The sequence below is a fragment of the Salvelinus fontinalis genome, chromosome 5 (assembly GCF_029448725.1).
Source record: "Salvelinus fontinalis isolate EN_2023a chromosome 5, ASM2944872v1, whole genome shotgun sequence".
NCBI lineage: Eukaryota > Metazoa > Chordata > Actinopteri > Salmoniformes > Salmonidae > Salvelinus > Salvelinus fontinalis.
This window is the reverse complement of record NC_074669.1, coordinates 43,601,916-43,615,603: the sequence shown is the minus strand read 5'-3', so window position 1 is coordinate 43,615,603 and position 13,688 is coordinate 43,601,916. Positions and strand designations below refer to the sequence as shown.

At 41.0% G+C, this 13,688-nt stretch overlaps 1 long non-coding RNA gene across 1 annotated transcript; it reads left to right on the top strand.

Annotated features, from left to right (window-relative positions):
• Nucleotides 1-8,577: 8,577 nt before the first annotated feature.
• Nucleotides 8,578-12,312, top strand: LOC129855638 (uncharacterized). Its single transcript, XR_008759529.1, has 3 exons — nucleotides 8,578-8,672; nucleotides 11,245-11,409; nucleotides 12,119-12,312. It is a non-coding gene; the product is annotated as an uncharacterized LOC129855638 (long non-coding RNA).
• The last annotated feature ends 1,376 nt before the right edge of the window (nucleotides 12,313-13,688 follow it).

Below are 13,688 nucleotides of genomic sequence, written 5' to 3'. Positions count from 1 at the left end.
TGTATTTAAGAGCAATTGGAGGCCACAGAAGGAGAGTTGTATGGCATTGAAGCTTGCCTGGAGGGTTGTTAACACAGTGTCCAAAGAAGGGCCAGAAGTATACAGAATAGTGTCGTCTGCGTAGAGGTGGATCAGAGACTCGCCAGCAGCAAGAACGACATCATTGATGTATACAGAGAAGAGAGTCGGTCCAAGAATTGAATCCTGTGGCACCCCCATAGAGACTGCCAGAGGCCCGGACAACAGACCCTCCGATTTGACACACTGAACTCTATCAGAGAAGTAGTTGGTGAACCAGGCGAGGCAATCATTAGAGAAACCAAGGCTGTTGAGTTTGCCGATGAGGATGTGGTGATTGACAGAGTCGAAAGCCTTGGCCAGGTCAATGAATACAGCTGCACAGTATTGTTTCTTATCGATGGCGGTTAAGATATCGTTTAGGACCTTGAGCGTGGCTGAGGTGCACCCATGACCAGCTCTGAAACCAGATTGCATAGCGGAGAAGGGATGGTGGGATTCGAAATGGTCGGTAACCTGTTTGTTGACTTGGCTTTCGAAGACCTTAGAAAGGCAGGGTAGGATAGATATAGGTCTGTAGCAGTTTGGGTCAAGAGTGTCCCCCCCTTTGAAGAGGGGGATGACCGCAGCTGCTTTCCAATCTTTGGGAATCTCAGACGACACAAAAGAGAGGTTGAACAGGCTAGTAATAGGGGTGGCAACAATTTCAGCAGATAATTTTAGAAAGAAGGGGTCCAGATTATCTAGCCCGGTTGATTTGTAGGGGTCCAGATTTTGCAGCTCTTTCAGAACATCAGCTGACTGGATTTGGGAGAAAGAGAAATGGGGAAGGCTTGGGCGAGTAGCTGTGGGGGGTGCAGTGCTGTTGACCTGGGTAGGGGTAGCCAGGTGGAAAGCATGGCCAGCCGTAGAAAAATGCTTATTGAAATTCTCAATTATAGTGGATTTGTCGGTGGTGACAGTGTTTCCTATCTTCAGTGCAGTGGGCAGCTGGGAGAGGGTGGGTATAATTTGAGGAACGTTCCAACAGGAATCCGTTCCAAAAACTTTGTAAATATCAAGGTTGCCAACAGTAGAATGACATACCGGGTAGGGAGTGAGCTATGTAATTACATTTTTCACTCACCACGTTTATTCTGAAAAATGTCTCTCTTCGTTCTGGTAGCCTCCACCATTTCTCGTTCGTTGGTTTAGTTATTATTTCCGGTGTTCCTGCATTTGCCGGTGAACTCTGTTGCGCCTCAATTAGGGAATCGCTGTGGTTGAAATGTAACTAATGACCGCTAGCCCCAGTATTTTTTTTTTAGCTAGGTTGCTTGTACACAATTGTTACCGATGATACTGTATCAGGACAGGTGCCTCTTGAAATGCTACATGACGGAAAACAAGGGGCGAAACATAAAAATTGCCCAGGTCAAACGTGGTATCATAGTGAAAAATGTGTGCTTCTTGGTTTGCATTTAATGACTGCCTTGGCCTCTTCAACCATTTCTGCACAGAAAATTATCATTTTCCTGATGGTAGCACGCTGCTCTAACTTCGTCTGGTGAGAGGCCTAGCCTTTTAACAACTGAGGCAATGTCATCAAAAGTTGGGGCCCTCTTTCTTTTTGGCATTCTGATTAGTATGGAGATGACACATAGGACACGTTTTCCAGACAGTTACAGGCTAACTATATGGAATGTTATATGGAGAAATGTCCCCTAGTGCTTCAAATAGTTTCCCAAGCTAGATTGGTGTTTCCCAAGCTAAATTGAGACCTGCTACATTCTACATCAGTTACTTATTTTTAAATGGAAATAATCAGTATACAGAATTTGACATTGAATGTAAAGAACATGGATTGAAAGTGAATTACAGTAGTATTTTTTTTAACCATATCCCCCCTGTAATCAATGATCATTTCTAAATACATGACTTGTCTAAGCAATGATTACTTCCAGTGAGGATGGAATTGCGCTATGACGCATAACCACAGTGGGCTGCAGGCATAATCCACATAAGCAGTAGCTAGGAGGCCACCGACCATTATTATCATTATTATTTATTTTTTAACAGCGGTCACTTACTGTTGTGCTACAATAGTAAAATACACAAGGTGAAATTTAGAGATTTGGTTGTGCATCAGCAGTTGGTTAGCAAATAAAAGTTACATACACATATGTTATCGTACGGGCAGCAAAATGTTGGTGTCTAGCTCCAACAATGCAGTAATACCTAACAATACAAAACACACAATCCTAAAAATGTATATAGTAAATATCAGAACAAATATTGCCAGTCACCGAGTCACAATTAGCCATGTCAGCTACAAAAATGTAGATTGGTAAGTTAGTCTAGCCAGTTATCTCAACTTCTTGTAATAATGGCACGATACCGACTGGGCAGGCAGGGGCATGTGCCCAAGGGCCCTGACCTCCAGGAGGCCCCCAATGATTGTGTTAGTCACTCTCACTCAGACATGGTTAACATTGCATAACTCTTGGCAAAATGTGTCGAATTGCAGCAAATTCACTGTAATACTGCACTTTTTCTCTGCTCCATGGCAAAATGAGTCTAATTGCATGAAATGTATTCAAAATTGCTAAACCTTTCCCTGCACAATGGCAAAATGGCCACAATTGAAATGTAAATAATTCAACAATTTCAATTTCTCTCCACCATCAAGAGGGGGGAGGGCACTACAACGTTTTGCCAGCGAGGTGGGCAGCCCCCAAACCAAATATTGGTTAGGGCCCCCAAAAGCCATGTTAAGATCCAAATGAACAACATAACATGGACAGAGGGGGACCTGGGACTTCATCCACAAATCATCTCACAGTAATTGTTGATCTAGGATGTGTTTATAATCTTATTCTTGTTGTAAACTGCAAAACTGATCCGAGAGGAACACTCCTACTCTGAGACAGTTGATACGTAAGGCCCCAGGTTAGATGGAATGTTAACACTTGGCCCCTGGGGTTGAGTGGGGTCATATGGGTATCAAACTTCATGCTAATGAATTTATCTGGAGTAGGAGTGATGAGTTATTGCTGTTGTGGACGAGGCAGAGGCTCAAGTGTTTCCACTGTACAAGATATCTGTGGAATGGTTACAGACAATATACAGGTGAGAGGTCAAAAGTATATTATATGCAAATAACAGGATTGGGTTGTGTAGCTGACAATAGTGGCTCGCTCAATCTTTACATATATCCCTCCTTTTGTCCTCCTAAGGAGTAATCACTGATTAGAAACGACTAGACAGGTTAATGCCATGTAGTGGAGCCCTTGGTTTCACCTGCCCATTCATGTCTAAGCAATGATTACTTCAAGGAGGGAGGAAGGAGTTGCTCAGTAATTTGTATCAAACATCTCAGTTCTCCCAAAGTGCCCCCTTTCAATTCTCTGCATGAACAGGAAATATGGTGGAAACTCCTTTTGGGCCATGCATACGCCAATCTAATGCTTTTACATTTATGGCGAATAGTGAATCATATTATGTACGCCCTTCAGGAGAAGTGAATGTTTGATGTCATTACACTAAATTGAAATATCGATCATCATAAGTGATTTCTTACAGACATCCCACCAAATGATGTTAAATATATTTCAAAAGGACAAATTAAGAAAGACTACAAATGAAATGCATCACCCACATATGAAACATATTCAATGTCTACATGAACAAATATAGCAATGTGCAGAATAAATTAGCAATTTCAATTGTCATTGATTGACATTTCCCCTCATCCCAAATCACATGTCATGTCTACATCAAGTAGCACCTTTCCATCTAACTGCACCGTAGGTCAGCCCACATGGGACAAGTGAGAGGGACATTTTTTTTCACACGCTAGATCAAACAATGAAAGTTCAGCAGGATGTCATCCAGAATGTGGAAATGTAAGGCCCTTTGCAAGGGGTCAAAGGTCACAATAGGGCAGAATGGAAAGTATCACCAATAACCAGAGACTGGATGTATTATTAGTGTATTTGTATACTGTTCTGCATATACACAGAAAGAACCTGGTGAATTTTTCACCCGTTAGTTGGAATTTCTCTACCCCACACTGTCAGATCGTCAAGTTGTAGTTCATGAATGTCTTTGACAGGAAAGTTGTGGTTAGCTAATGGCCAACTTTCACCAAAATTTAGAAATGTGTTGTTCTTGTGTATACGTAAGACTTAAAGCATAATAAATGCAAAAAGTAACTAAATGTTTTCTGGTAGGGTCCACTACATCATAGGCCCTGTCTGGGGGAATCATAGGACATGGCCACAGTGTCTCCCTACCCCTCGTATCTCAGCCTCCAGTATTTATGCTGCAAAAGTTTGTGTCAGAGAGCTAGGGTCAATCTATTATATCTGGAGTATTTCTCCTGTCTCATGCACCCTGTAATTCTCTCTCTCCCTCTCCCTCCCCTCCCAGAGGACCTGAGCCCTGAAACCATACCTCAGGACTTCCTGGCCTGATGACAACAACCTCTCCCTCAATGTGAGCAAGACAAAGGGGCTGATCGTGGACTTTAGGAAAAGGAGGGCCGAACAGGCCCCCATTAACATCGACAGGGCTGAAGTGGAGCGAGTCGAGAGTTCCAAGTTCCTTGGTGTCCACATCACCAACAAACTATCATGGTCGAAACACACCAACACAGTTGTGAAGAGGGCACGACAAAACCGTTCCCCCTCAGGAGACTGACAATATTTAGCATGTGTAACAGTATAACTTTACGTCGTCCCCTCGCCCCGACACGGGCGCGAACCAGGGACCTTCTGCACACATCAGCAACTGACACCCACGAAGCGTCGTTACCCATCGCTCCACAAAAGCCGCGGCCCTTGCAGAGCAAGGGGCAACACTACTTAAGTCTCAGAGCAAGTGACGTAACTGATTGAAATGCTACTAGCGCGTACCCGCTAACTAGCTAGCCATTTCACATCCGTTACACTCACCCCCCTTTCAACCTCCTCCTTTTCCGCAGCAACCAGTGATCCGGGTCAACAGCATCAATGTAACAGTATAACTTTACGTCGTCCCCTCGCCCCGACCCGGGCGCGAACCAGGGACCTTCTGCACACGTCAGCAACTGACACCCACGAAGCATCGTTACCCATCGCTCCACAAAGGCCGCGGCCCTTGCAGAGCAAGGGGCAACCCTACTTAAGTCTCAGAGCAAGTGACGTAACTGATTGAAATGCTACTAGCGCGTACCCGCTAACTAGCTAGCCATTTCACATCCGTTACACATGGATCCCCAGATCCTCAAAAAGTTCTACAGCTGCACCATCGAGAGCATCCTGAGAGGTTGTATAACCGCCTGGTACGGCAACTGCTGGGCATCTGGCCATAAGGCGCTACAGAGGGTAGTGCGTACGGCCCAGTACATTACTGGGGCAAGGCTTCCTGACATCAAAGACCTATTTACTAAGCGTTGTCACAGGAAGGGCCAAAAAATAGTCAAAGAGCCCCCACCCCCCCAGTGTTTTTACACTGCTGCTACTCACTGTTAATTATAAATGCAAAGTCACTTTACAAATGACCTCAACTAACCTGTACCCCCGCACATTGACTCGGTACCGGTACCCCATGTATATAGCCTCGTTATTGTTATGTAATTGTCTTGTGTTACTTATGGATTTAATAAAGAAAATTGACTTTAGTTTATTAAAACTTTTCTTAACTCTATTTCTTGACCTGCATTGTTGGTTAAGGGCTTGTAAGTAAGACCTTCACGGTAAGGTCCACAGCTGTTGTATTCGGCGCATGTGACAAATATAATTTGATTTGATTTGGCTTGGTTTTTGCTCTGGCATGCACTGTCAACTGTGGGACCTTATATAGACAGGTGTGTGCCTTTCCAAATCATGTCAAATCAATTGAATTTACCATAGCTGTACTCCAATGAAGTTGTAGAAACAGCTCTAGGATGATCATGATGGAAACAGGATGCACCTGAGCTCAATTTGAGACTCATTGCAAAGGGGAAGAATCATTATGTAAATAAGGTATTTCTGTTTTTTATTTGTAATTAATTTGCTAAAATGTATAAACCCGATATTTACTTTGTCATCATAGGGTATTGTGTGTAGATTGAGGGAAAATATGGAAAAGAGGAGTCTGTCTGTCTGGTAGAGTAGTGGTTATGGTGTTTGCTCCCCAAACCAGAGTTTGAGAGTTCAAATCTGAGAAGAGCAATTTTTAGAGAGCCATTTTTGATGTTGCCTTTTGTTGGCATGAAAGAGCTAATTTGAGGTGTGTAGGGGGGTAGGGGCTAGTTCCCATCAAATAGAAGGACTGAAGTGACACCTTGTATAGAATGTCCTTTTAATAGAGTTGTGATAACATACTATGTCGTGGAGTAACAATATTATCCTTGTCTGCAAAAAGCCAACTTTGACCTGCAAAAAGCCAACTTTGACCTCCCCAAACCAGAGTTTGAGAGCTCAAATCTCAGAGAAACAGTTAATGTAGTAACTTCTTTCTTGTTGCCTTTGTGGGCCTGAAAGAGCAAACAAGAGGTATGTAGGGGAAAAGGGGCTAGTTCCCATAAAATAGCAAGAATGAAGTGACACCTTGTTTCAAATGTCATTTCAATAGAGTTGTGATAACATACTATGCTGTGGAGTAACAATACAACCATTCTCTGCAAAAGCCAACTTTGACCTGGGGCCATTCTTTGTAGACCATTCAAAGGTGTTCCTAGTCTTGGTACCCCTGAAGAAAGGCACATGTTAAGATAGTTTAAAAATAGTTGTAGTAGTAGTTATGGTGGTGAATTCCCAAAGGAGAGGTTATGAGTTCAATTCCTTTCAAGAGCATGCCAACTTGCTTTTGTTGCCTTGACAGAACAATGTTGAGGTGGGGTTCCGGAAGGACATAGACAGCAAGGGAAATTGGATTATAAAATGTTAGGGTACAGCAACTGGTGTTGAGTAGGAGTGCTGATCTATGATCAAACCCACCCCTGTCCATATAATCTTATTCCAGAGACAACTGATTCAGAATGATCTAGGCAAAGCTGACCGTAGAAAAGTACTCCTCTGTACGCATTTATGAAATGTCTCAGGCTAAGAGTGCTGAACTGGAATCAGTACCCCCCACCCCCCGTCAAAGTAATGTTATTCATTCTACTCACAAATGCTAAACAGATCCTAGTTCAGCACTCCTACTTCAAGCCACCAAGTGAATGTTGGGTATTGGGTGCTAAACGTCTTGAACAGTGGTTGAAAAAGTACCCAATTGTCATACTTGAGTAAAAGTAAAGATATGTTAATAGAAAATGTCTCAAGTAAAAGTCACCCAGTAAAATACTAAGTAAATGTCATTGCTAAAAGATACTTAAGTATCAGTGGTAAAAGTATAAATTATTTGACCTTCCATATATTAAGCCAACCAGACAGCACAATTCTCTTGTATTTTTATTTAAGAAATAGCCATGGGAACACTCAGACATAATTTACAAATGAAGCATGTGTTAAGTGAGTCTGCTTGATCAGAGGCAGTAGGGACGACCAGGGATGTTCTCTTGATAAGTGTGTGAATTGGACCATTTTCCTGTCCGGCTTAGCATTCAAAATGCAAAAAGTAGTTTTGGGTGCCAGGGAAACTGTATTGAGTATGTAGAAATGTAGTGAAGTAAAATTTTATGTTGTAAAGAAATAGAAAGAGTAAAAGTACAGACACAAAAAAAACAGATATAAACGGAATGTAGTGGAGTAGTTTAAATACATTTTTGTTAAGTAATTTACACCACTGGACTTGAAAGGAACACCTCAATTACCTCGACTAACAGGTGCCCCGACACATTGACTCTGTACCGGTACCCCATGTATATAGGCTCGTTGTTTTTATTTTACTGTTGATCTTTAATTATTTGTTACTTTTATTTCTTATTTTTCTTAGAACTAAATTGTTGGTTAAGGGCTTAATTTCACCATTTCACTGCAAGGTCTACACATGTAGTATTCGGCGCATGTGACAAATACAATTTGATTTGTTACACATGAAAACATGTTGTGAACCTGGTGTGACATTATTGAAGCTGTGCTGACACCTAGTGGACATCAAGAGGACCTACACTACACCCATATATACACACACACACTATAACCTTAAACAGATAGGATGCTTTACATAAGTTGCTCTTTTTTATTAGACACTAATATTATATGTCCAGAATAAATAAACAGACGTTCAAAAGTCGGAATGTAAAGCAAAAACGACTGGAAAGTTATTCAAAAGCAGGTGTAGTGAATCAAGCATCTTGGGGTTACCTGAAATAGGTCAAAGTATATATTTTAAATGTTCTAATTTATTTAATCTTTATTTAACTAGGCAAGATGAACTCAACAACATCGACAGACACAAGTTACCTGCTATATTTGGGAAACAGGATTAACACAGAGAGAACTTGGCAAAATGCATGTTTCTGTAGTAAGAGTAGGTATATACAGTATCATCGGTAACAATTGTGTACAAGCCACCTAGCTAAAAACAAATACTGGGGCTAGCGGTCATTAGTTACATTTCAACCACAGCGATTTCCTAATTGAGGCGCAAAGGCGCAGAGTTCACCGGCAAATGCTGTAACACCGGAAATAATATCCAAACCAACGAACGAGAAATGGTGGAGGCTACCAGAACGAAGAGAGACATTTTTCCGAATTAACGTGGTGAGTGAAAAACGTAATTACATAGCTCACTCACTACCCGGTATGTCATTCTACTGTTATACGACTGTATGCGTTGTTTGTTGGCAACCTTGATATTTACAAAGTTTTTGGAACGGATTCCTGTTGGAACGTTCCTCAAATTATACCCACCCTCAATAACGTACCTGAAAAAGGGGAGAAATGAAATGTGATACGGAATTGTTTCTTCAATGAAAACTTTATTGCAATGAGAAAAAGACCGCGATTTCTCCGGGACCTTCAGTGGAGACCAGAGCAATCGATCTCAGGCTCATAGATTAAGAGCATTTAGTAGATCACAGATTAACACTTTTACCCACGACAAAATAAAGTAATCAACATAACATTTACACATTCCTCTCACAATTCGTACCCTTTGTACGCTTGACGGATTTTAACACAACTATGTGAATGTTATCAATCTCTTTCAACTAATACTGAATGCATGATCTTCTTAACCTTAGATGTTTTAAGATCCTCACATACTATGAACTTACTAATACTTTTTAATGCATAACAGGCTATTAGTATTTCCTTTAACCTGTCACATACGCGTGTAAGAGATAGAAAGGGAGAGACAGAGTGAGAGATATATAGAAAAAAAGAAAACGATCCAAAACAAACATCAGCCATGTTTCCAAAATAGACTTGAGGTAACATCAAACAGTTCTATTCCAATTGAGTACCAGAGCCTATAGTGTGCTTGTGTGGTCTCTCTCTCTCTCTCTGTGTGTCTCTTTCTCTCTCTCTCTGGCTCTCTCTCTCTCTCTCTCAATTCAATTCAATTCAATTCTCTCTCTGTCTGTATGTCTTGCTCTGTCTGTCTGCCTCTCTCTGTGTCTCTCTCTCTTTTCATTTTTTGTCACCCTCTCTCTATAACTCTCATCCTTTTTACCTGTACCTCACTGTGCCATCAAATATTTTGTGAAAAGTCACTTTGCCTGGTCCTACCTTTACACTGTGGTTGTCTGGTCTGTTTGCTTGTCCCTTCCTGATTCTCTACCCTGGCCATGTGATCCTGCAGGGCCTTCTCATTCCTCAGCCTGCTCTGCTCTTCTTTAGACACCTCCTTTTTCTTTCCCTCTGTCCCCTTGGCCATCTCTTTATCTCTCCTTTCCTTCTGACCAAGCCCCCGTTTCCCTTCTTCCACCATCCTCTCATATTTTTCCATAATGAGCTCTGCATCTGTCTTTGGCTCTGTCACTTTGTCATTCCCATCTTTCTTTTGGACAATCTCACTTTTATTACTCACTTTGGCCTGCTGAGCCGGGGGGACCTTGGCCACGCCTTGACTGCTCAATGAAAAATCTGAGAGAGAGAGAGGATGGGAGGTAGGGACTATAAGTGTCTTTTAGGAGGTGAAGCCACATCTTGAATTTCCACACAGTATGACCTGGACACTTTTTAATGAAGGCTAGAAGAAAGGATGAGTCTGATGTGGTTCTCTCACTAGGAGATGAAAGGATGAGTCTGGTGTGGTTCTCTCACTACGAGATGAAAGGATGAGTCTGATGTGGTTCTCTCACTAGGAGATGAAAGGATGAGTCTGGTGTGGTTCTCTCACTAGGAGATGAAAGGATGAGTCTGGTGTGGTTCTCTCACTAGGAGATGAAAGGATGAGTCTGATGTGGTTCTCTTAATATGAGATATGTTAGTATATGATGGTTTGCTAGAGTGTAGACTACCTGTGTTGCTGCTGCCCTGACACACATGTGCAACTCCCGACTGAAGAAGGGGTGGACATGGGTCGGAGATGCAACCGCTCCTCTCTATGTCTTTCTGCCTCTCTCTGCTGCATGTAGTCCAACCAGACCGAGAATTGATGATGATGTAAATCAAGTGTTATCAAGTGTTAATCAAATGGTATGCTGCTGGGGCAGTACTGTTGATATTTAAACTAAGGTGCTCAGGCTCAGGTAGACCCCTATCTGTACCACAAGGTTTCATTTCCAGTTTTTAGGACTACAAACTGGCAAGCTCTATGGCCACAACCATCTGTGACAATCTAAAGAGAGAACGAATGCTTTGAGTACAAAACTGTGGGTACATTAGAGACCATTTTCTCTGGCACGCTCAATTCTGTTAGCATATCTTTCAAGTCTAATGTGACAAAAGTTGTGGAGAATCTAAGGCTGGTGAATGTTTTTTTAAAAGACTTTGCAAACCCTAGTGGTTAGGAATCTGGTCTAATATCCGTACTGTTTCTCTCTAGCAAAAAACACAACACAAAATTGACCTGACCTGACCTTGACCTGACCTGGGGGTAACATGTGTCTGGACATTTAATCAATACATTCTGCTTTTTTTCACGGGTAAAATAAACTAAGCTAACCAAGCTAATATAAGGCTAAGCTGTTGTAGTATTGTAAGCTACACTCACAAAAGCTTGGATTTCTTTCGCTGTAAAATATATCTTCAGAATCTGACACGATAGGTGGATTAACAACAAGCTAAGCTGTGTTTTGGTATATTTCACTTGTGATTGCATGATTATAAATATTTTTAGTAATATTTTTTAATCTGATATGTTTGGAAATGTTCATCTTCCTTTCAGGAACTTTTGGGGATTTGTCGAACGGAACACGGCTGTTGTTTTCTCATCATAACGCGCAACCCAAATGGCGTTTTTTTGTGATAAAAGTAATATTTATCGAACAAAAAGAAGATTTGTTGTGTAACTGGGAGTCTCGTGAGTGGAAACGGCCGAAGATTATCAAAGGTAAGCGATTAATTTTATTGCTTTTCTGACTTTCGTGACCATGATCATTTGGGGCTAGCTGTTGTAGCATTGAAAGCTACACTCACAAAAGCTTTGGATTTCTTTCGCTGTAAAATATATTTTCAAAATCTGACACGATAGGTGGATTAACATCAAGTTAAGCTGTGTTTTGGTATATTTCATTTGTGATTGCATGATTATAAATATTTTTTGTAATATTTTTGAATTTGGCGCCCTGCAATTCAGCGGTTGTTTAGGAAAGTGAACCCGTATTCGGTATCCGTAGCGCAGTGAAGTTAAAGACTGTTGGAAATCATTCCAGGTTTAGCTGGTTGAGAGAATGCCAAAAGTGGCTACTTTGAATAATCTCAATCAATTTTTTTTATTTTGATTTGGTTGGTTACTCCATATGATTTTTGGTTACTCCATATGTGTTATTTCATAGTTTTGATGTCTTCACTATTATGTAGAAAATATGTATGTAGAAAATAGTTCAAATAAAGAAAAACACTTGCATGAGTAACCTTTGACTGGTACTGTATATGTAGATAAGGTCCAAACCTTTGACTGGTACTGTATACGTAGATATTTTTGTCAGAAATAATACTGTTTTTCCCTTTACAGAGTGATGCTGAATGTAAAAAATGGCTCAATTTACCCAACTCTCCCCTATGAATATTTCAGCTATGTCGTGTTCTGGCTCTGACAGGTGGCAAGTGCTGATGAGTGTGCTACTGGTATGAGCTGATCAAGAAGTTAAGACACAGTGCAGCGGAAGACAAACTCAGATCTGAATGCTGAGCAGAGTGCTGGGCAGTCTCGCCCTGGGGGTAACATGTGTCTGGACATTTAATCAATACATTCTGCTTTTTTTCACGGGTAAAATAAACTAAATGATGGACATTATGGGGCACATATGCAAGGGAAAATGATGCTACACTGTATCCCAACACTTGCATACATGTTGGATTTTTGAGGGAAAGTCTGCTGAGGGAAGAAGTGGTAAAGAGTCATTTAAGTATCAGAAAAAAATAGTTATAGAACTGGCCAAGTTTAATTTTGTTTCTGTCTGGAGAAATGGAATATGAGAAGGGTGTCACAAGCGCGAAGTCACATCTGATAAGGAACTGATAAGCTGTGACAAACATTCTCACGCATTACTAAAGCACCATATAACCTTAACAAATATGAGGCAGTGGGTTTGTATCTTTCTCTGGTCATTGCTCCAAAGTTGGAATGACTTAATATTCAAAGAGTAAAAGTAGTTGGATGTACACATGGTGTGCTGAGATGTTATGGCCCAGAGGTTCAGAGTGATAACATTTAGACCTTTTAAGAGGTGCTGCCAGGTTGTATGGGTTTTCCCCATTGTATAGTACCTTATGTCAACTTAAAGTTAATCCTATCCTTTTCTCCACACTGGTGTTAAAATCAGCAGCCACATGGAACACAATTAAAGTGTGACTGTTAACTGGCTAATTATGCTGTGACCATGGTGCAAGGGTGTCTGTTGCCCCAGCAATGTGTTCATTAATTTAACAGTGTCAATATTAATGGTGTAGCTGTTGGACATTTTGAACTTTTGTGACTGTCACAGAAGTCTCTGACTCTTCATCCGTCCACTTTTATAATGTGTGAAATATTTTCTATATTTTTAAAAGTGCTAACTCTGAAATAAGTCAAGCCTGGTCTTCTATAGTTCTAAAAGTTGCGTCAAAAGCCAGTATGACTGAGAGCCTTGATGACGGTACGATTAAATGATAATGCCCAAGAAGCCAGTGTTTGGAGGATATATTGGCATGGGTGTTGTTATGCCTGGAGATGAAGTCGAGGGCTGCCAAACCCTGTCAATATATCCTCCAAACACCAGCGTTGAGAGCATTATCACTTTTATACAAAGGGTTACCAAAATATTCAAATAACGATAGACATATAGACGATAGACATATTATTTTGATGAATTTATTCATATTATTTCATCCTTTCACAAGATATAGTTCTGATACAAATCTATAAATACAAATTAAATACACAACAATTACTGATGGAAATGGAAACCAGGTGTGTAAAAACAAGACAAAACAAATGGAAAATGAAAAGTGGATTGACGATGGCTAGAAGACCGGTGACGCCGAACACCGCCCGAACAAGGAGAGGAAACGACTTCGGTGGAAGTCGTGACACATACTGGCTTGCAACATTATCCCTGCTTAGCTAGCCAACTACGGCTAACTTACATTCACGTCAAAAAGTGCGGCCAGAATAACAGCAAAGTAGCT